The 6568-nt window shown below is 39.6% G+C and overlaps 1 pseudogene; it reads left to right on the plus strand.

The window, feature by feature from the left end:
- The first annotated feature begins 3442 nt into the window (after positions 1 to 3442).
- The window catches only part of LOC102833951, an 8189-nt pseudogene continuing 5063 nt past the window's right edge, over positions 3443 to 6568 (plus strand).

A 6568-nucleotide genomic window follows, 5' to 3' on the forward strand; every position in this document is an offset into this window, starting at 1 on the left:
AGGATCCAAGAGAGTAACGCAGGATTGAATTAAGAAAAATAACTGAAGGCATCAAAGCCTCAAATCCAGAGTTGTACAATACCGGGGGTGCCATTCACTTAATAAAATGAATAGTTGTGAATCAAGGTGCCTTTGGAATCCCTGAGATGGCTGTACTATAAGTAAACTAGGGGACTTCAGTGAAGTTCCTGGGGGGAAAAATCTTAAACATTTCATTTGAAATAAAAATAGTAGTTCTATTAAGTATGCGTAACATGTAAATTCTTACATACTGTTCTTGTGGACAGCATATGCTAGTTACTTGATGATGCTGGGTCACAAGTTATATTTGATTATAAATGACTGTCTTCAGTTATTTGAATACAATGGCTTAAAATCGTATCAGGTAAAGTAAGATTGAGTGGATTATGTTACAGACATTTTTCTGCTCATAAGCCCTAAGGGAAATTCAGCAAGTAGGTAGATGGGAAAATTATGTCAGTTAAGGCGTGGAATATAGGTGAGAGTGCTTTCCTACAGACATGTTATTAAGTGCTGTTGAATCAGTTCTGACTCATTGCTACCCTAAATAGGGTTTCCAAGGAATGTCTGGTAGGTTTGAACCACTAACCCTGTGAGCCTGGATCTTATCCTACAATGCCACACTAGGGTGGTGGTGGTCGTGGTGGTGTGCCGTGAAGAGTCAGTTTCGACTCATAGCAAACGCTCTATAGGGCTTCTGAGGCTGTAAATGTTTATGGGAACAGAAAGCCTCATCTTTCTCCCATGGAACAGCTGGTAGTTTCAAACTTTAGACCTTGAGGTTAGCAGCCTGACTTATAACCATTATGCTACCAGAGCTCCTTGTACAGAGAGGTAATATCCCTTGATTTAATACAACTTTGCTTCTGAATATTTGGTGTGAACCCACTATCTCCTACTCAGTTTCCCTTTCATTGTTTTCTGAAACCACAGAAGTCAGATAACCTATAAATTTCATTTGGATGGTGATTCTGGGAGAATAATGGGTGGAGAGATCAATAGTAGAGTAATAGTATCTGAGATTTTGATTTTTTAGTATAAAGCACAAGAGGATAATGAAATATTGGATGCAGGGGAAGGGACAGATTCCGGTAGTTTTCTAGAATTTATAATTCTATCACTTATTGTAATGAAATCAAGCAAAGCTGCCCTTCTGGGACTTGACCTACAGCAACAAACAAAAATAACATTAACAGCATATTGGTTTTCTATTACTGTTGTAACAAATTGCCAAAAATTTAGTAGTATAAACAATACAAATTATGTAGGTTAGAAATTCAACATGGGAATCACAAGGCTCAAATTAAGGTGTTGGCAGGACTGCTTTCCCTTGTGGAGGTTCTAGGGGAAACTCGGTTACCTTTTCAGCTCCTAGAAGGCTACCAGCATTCCTTGTCATGGTCCCCACCCTTTCTCCACCTTTAATGGTAGCAATAACAAGCCAAGTCTTACATCACTGATCTTCCTTTCTTTTATCACATCTCTTTATGATACTCTGACTTTTATGTCTCCCTCTACCACTTTCTCTGCCTCCTCTTTGCACTTACGAGTAATTATACTGGGCCTATCCAGAAAATCCAGGATAATCTCCCTATTAAAAAAATCAGATGATTGGCAACATTAAATCCATCTGCAACCTTAATTTTCTTTTTTGTGTAAGGTAACAACATATTCACAGGTTCTGGGGATCAGGATGTGGATACCTGTGTGTGGACACCTGTCTAACCTGTGAAGGTTTAAATTCACCATTACCACCATCCTGTTGTAGTGCTGTAGATAGAACCACAAGATCAATGGTTCTACCACCAGCTGCTCCTTGGAAACCCTATACAGGGTTGCTATGAGTTGGAACTGACTCAATGGCACTTAACCGTTTATTTCAAAGGTGTTGTCTCTTTAACTTCATAAATGACAGATGTTGACTGCCTTGCTGCCAAGATACAGCATGAAGAGTGATGCACCTCAAAACAGTTCTTCAGTGCAGCTGGAAACATTTTAAATGTTTGATCACAGGTAGTTTCTCTACCATTTAACCCTGAAATTCAATAAAGCTTATTATTGAAAGTCTCTTTCTAATCCAGCAATCTTGAAAATTAAAAAAGCCTTTCTACTAAAGGTCAAGTAATAGAAGTTAAATGTCAGCTACAATGGAAAAAAAGTTAACAGTTTTTCAAGACTTCTTTGGGGCATAGTAGAAAGAGTGGAATTGCAACTTTGCTGTAAGGAGACTAGTTAAGTACCATCGAGTTGGTTCAAATTCATAGTGAATCCCATAGAGGGTTTCCAAGGAGTGGCTGATGAGTTTGAACCACCAGCCTTGCAACTCAAACCAATCTTGGAGTCAAGTGCTATCCTACAGCGCCACAGCCGGATATGGTACTATCTATAAAATAAGTGCTTTATGGCTAATCATGAGCTCCGGTAGCGTAGTGGTTACGAGTTGGGATGCTAACCTCAAAATAAGCAGTTCGCGACTACCAGCCCCTCCACGGGAGAAAGATGAGGGTTTCTGCTCCCATAAAGATTTATAGCCTCGGAAACCCTATGCAGGGTCGCAACCGACTCCACGACACACAACCATCATCATGGCTAACCATATTTATTGTCGGTCAAGTTCTCACTGCCTGAGCAAAACATATCTTAAATTTACAGCTCTCAGATTTAGTTGAATAAATAGCCAAAGGGCAAAAATAATTAAACAACACAATCTAGAATTATAATAGTTAAATATACCCCAGGCATGTTTTATTTTTAATTTTTTATCACACTGATTGTCTTTTAATACCTAAAATTGTACTTCGAGTATATTAAAGAGGAAGTATTGACAAGAAAGATGACAGCATATGTTTCATTCTGGATAATAGGCATAATTCTAAAATGCGAGATTTTGTTAAGGAAGAAAAAAACAGCAGTCTTAGAACTGTCTATTTTCAGAAGCATGTTTTTTTTAATTTCTGTAGTGATTTATGCTATGGGAACTTGATTTTACTTGAGGTTAGGACATAAAATGGGACCTCAAAATTCCTCACCACAAGCCCACATTCAAGGGCTCTGTGTCATTTAGCAATTAGTTTAGCCCAGGACTTGCCCAATCTTACCTCACATGCATGTGAAAGTTGGACAGTGAATAAGAAGGACTGTAGAATTGATACATTTGAGTTATGGTGTTGGAGGAGAATATTAAAAGTACCATGGACTGCCAAAAGAACAAACAAATTATGTTGGAAGACGTACAGCCAGAATGCTCCTTAGAAGCCAGGATGGCCAGACTTCATCTCTCATACTTTGGACACATTATCAGGGGGGACCAGTCCCTGTAGCAGGACGTCATGCTTGGTAAATTGGATGGTCAGTGAAAAAGAGGATGACCAATATAACAAGATGGATTGGCACAGACAGCAGCACTGTGCTCAAGCGTAGCATGGTTGTGAGGTTGGTGTAGGACGGGGCAGTGTTTGGGTCTGTTGTGTATAGGGACACCATGAGTCGGTACCGACTTCATGGCACCTAAGAACAACAAATCAAGAAGAACAGCAATATTCTTTCAAGAAAAATGCAAGTTGAAACTTCTGGACCCAAATCCTTAACAGATACTGAGTTAATGAGGGTTACAAATAGATCTTCCAAAAATTAAACTACATTCTTCACACCTACCTTTACGTAGCGGAGGCTAGTGGGTCAGTCCCAGTGAGATGCTGTAGGATAAGCACTGTACTGCTAACCCCAAGATTAGTGGTTCAAATCCACCATATGCTCCTCAGAAACACTATACAGGGTCGTTATGCATTGGAATAGACTCAGCACTTAACAGCAACCACGGAGGACCAGTGTGATTCAGTGGCGGAATTTTCACCTTCCAAACGAGATCCAGGTTCAATTTCTGGCCAATGCATCTCAAGCACAGCCACCACCTGTCTACAGTGGAGGCTTGTGTGTTGCTATGATGTTGAACTGGTTTCAGCAGAGCTTCTAAACTAAACTGGACTAGGAAGAAGAGTATGGCAATCTGCTTCTGAAAACCCTATGGATCACAGTGGTCCAATCCTGTTGTGAATGGAATCTTCATGAACTGGTGCCAACTAAATGGCAGCTAACTTAGCATGTTAAGGGGACTTCTGGGGTAGCGCTGTAGAATCAGCACTGGACTTCAAACCACAAGGTCAACAGTTCAAACCCACTAGCTGCTCCTCAGAAACCCTATACAGGTTTGCTATAAGTATTCCATCAATTCCAGGTGCCTTGTTCTTTGCCAATGCCTTCAGTGCACCTTGGACTTCTTCCTTCAATATCATTGGTTCTTGATCATGTGCTACGTCTTGAAACGGTTGAACATTGTCCATTTCTTTTTGGTACACTGACTCTGGATATTCCATCTACCTTCTTTTGTGTTTTCTGCATCATTCAATATTTTCCCTGTTGTTGTTAAGTACCGACAAGTCAGTTCCGACTCATAGCAACCCTATATAGGGTTTCTGAGGAGCAGCTGATAGGTTTGAATTGCCAAACGTGTGCTTCTCAGTCCAGTGCTGATCCTACAGCACCATACCAGAAGTCCATAGAATCCCTCAATATTGCAATTGGAGGCTTGAATTTTTTCTTCAGTTCCCTCAGCTTGAGAAATGCTAAGTGTGTTATTCCCTTTTGGCTTTCTAACTCCAGATCTTTGCAAATTTCATTATAAATACTTAACGTTGTCTTCTCACACTGACCTTTGAATTTTTTTTTATTTCTTCCATTTGCTTTAGCATCTCTGCGATGGAGAGCAAGTTTCACAGTCTCTTCTGACATCCATTTTGGTCTTTTCTGTCTTCTTAATGACCTTATGTGTTCTTCCTGTATGATGTTCTTGATGTCATCTCTTCTTGTCTTCTGTCTTTAATGTCTAATTCATCAAATCTGTGCATGATATGACCTCTAAATTCAGGTGGGATAATTTCAAGGTCATATTTTGGCTCTTGTGTACTTGTTTCAATTTTCTTTAGCTTCAGCCTGAAGTTGCATATGAACATTTGATGGTCTGTTCCACATTCTACCCCTGGTTCTGTTTTGACTGATGGAGTTTCTCCACCATCTCTTTCCACAGAGGTAGTCAGTTTGATATCTGTGTATTCCATCTGGTATCGTCCATATGTCTTTTAAGTTGTTAAAAAAAAAAATGTTTCTGCAATGAAAACAACATTGGTCTTGCAAAATTCTATCATGTGATCCCTGGCATCATTTCTGTCTCCAAGGTCATGTTTTGCAACTACTGATCCTGCTTCTTTGTCTCCAGCTTTGGCATTCCAACCACCAGTAATTATCAGTACATCTTGACTCCATGTTTAATCAATTGGAAAACAGCTTGGTGGCTCCAAATCCAATTCTAAGTATAGAAATACCATATGACCCAGCAATTCTATATCTAGGTATATACCCAAAAGAGTTGAAAGCAGTGATTCAAATAGATTGTCTCTTTCTATGTTCACTGCAACATTATTCACAATAGCCAAAAAGTGGAAACCACCTACTTCTCCATCAACAGATGAATGAATAAGCAAAATGTTGAGTTGTATTCAACTAAAAAGGTTACTGGATGGCACAGATGATTAAGCATTTGTGATAGTTAAGGTTTTGAATCCACTTGGCCAGGCAAAGTTTCTCAGCAGTTTAGCAGTTAAGATGTAGTTATCATCTCCATGATGAGATCTAATATATGATCCAAGTGCCCCCATGATGTATCATGAGATCAGCTCTGTTCAGAGGTAGTTATCCTATGTGTTGTAAATCCTCACTTCTATGATGCTACCAAAGTCGGATATCATCTACAAGATTAGGTTATATCTTGAGCCAGTACCTTTTGAGATCTAAAAGGAGAGACAAGTGAGTAGAGAAAGAAGGACCTATTACCACCAAGAAAGAAGAGCCAGGAGTGAAGTGTGTACTGTGCGTCTGAGATTCCTGTGCTAGGAAGCTCCTAGATACAGGGAAATATTGATGTTACAACACAGGGAGATCACCAAGAAATGTTAGGCTGACAAATGCTGAAAGGAGATATGGACTTTCCCCAGAGTCAGTAGCCTGAGTTCATTCAAATCTACACAAGACAGACTGGGAGATTTGCTTTCAAAAGGTCACAGCCTTGAAAATACTATGGACCAGTTACTCTGCACTCATGGGGTTGCCATGAAGTGATCAACTGGACCACAACTAACAACATTTCTTCTATAAAGAAAAGTTCTGATACATGCTATCACATGGATGAACCTTGAAAGCATTATGCTAAATGAAATAAGCCAGACACAAAGGGATAAATAATCTATGATTCCACTGATACATGAAATATCTAGAATAGGCAAGTCCTTTGAGACTAAGGCAGTGTAGTGGTTACCAGGAGTTTAGAGGAGATGATGGGAGGAATGGGTAGTTGAAAAAACAAAAGTCTTAAAAGTCAATTCCAGGGATCAGGTAGATGTGTGGTAAGGAGCTCCATCAGCAACAACACAGAATACTGGACCAAGCAGGCTCAGGGAATGGTGCTAGAACTCTGAACCACATATAAAGGAATATT

This window comes from Chrysochloris asiatica, unplaced genomic scaffold (assembly GCF_000296735.1).
Source record: "Chrysochloris asiatica unplaced genomic scaffold, ChrAsi1.0 scaffold00011, whole genome shotgun sequence".
Taxonomy (NCBI): domain Eukaryota; kingdom Metazoa; phylum Chordata; class Mammalia; order Afrosoricida; family Chrysochloridae; genus Chrysochloris; species Chrysochloris asiatica.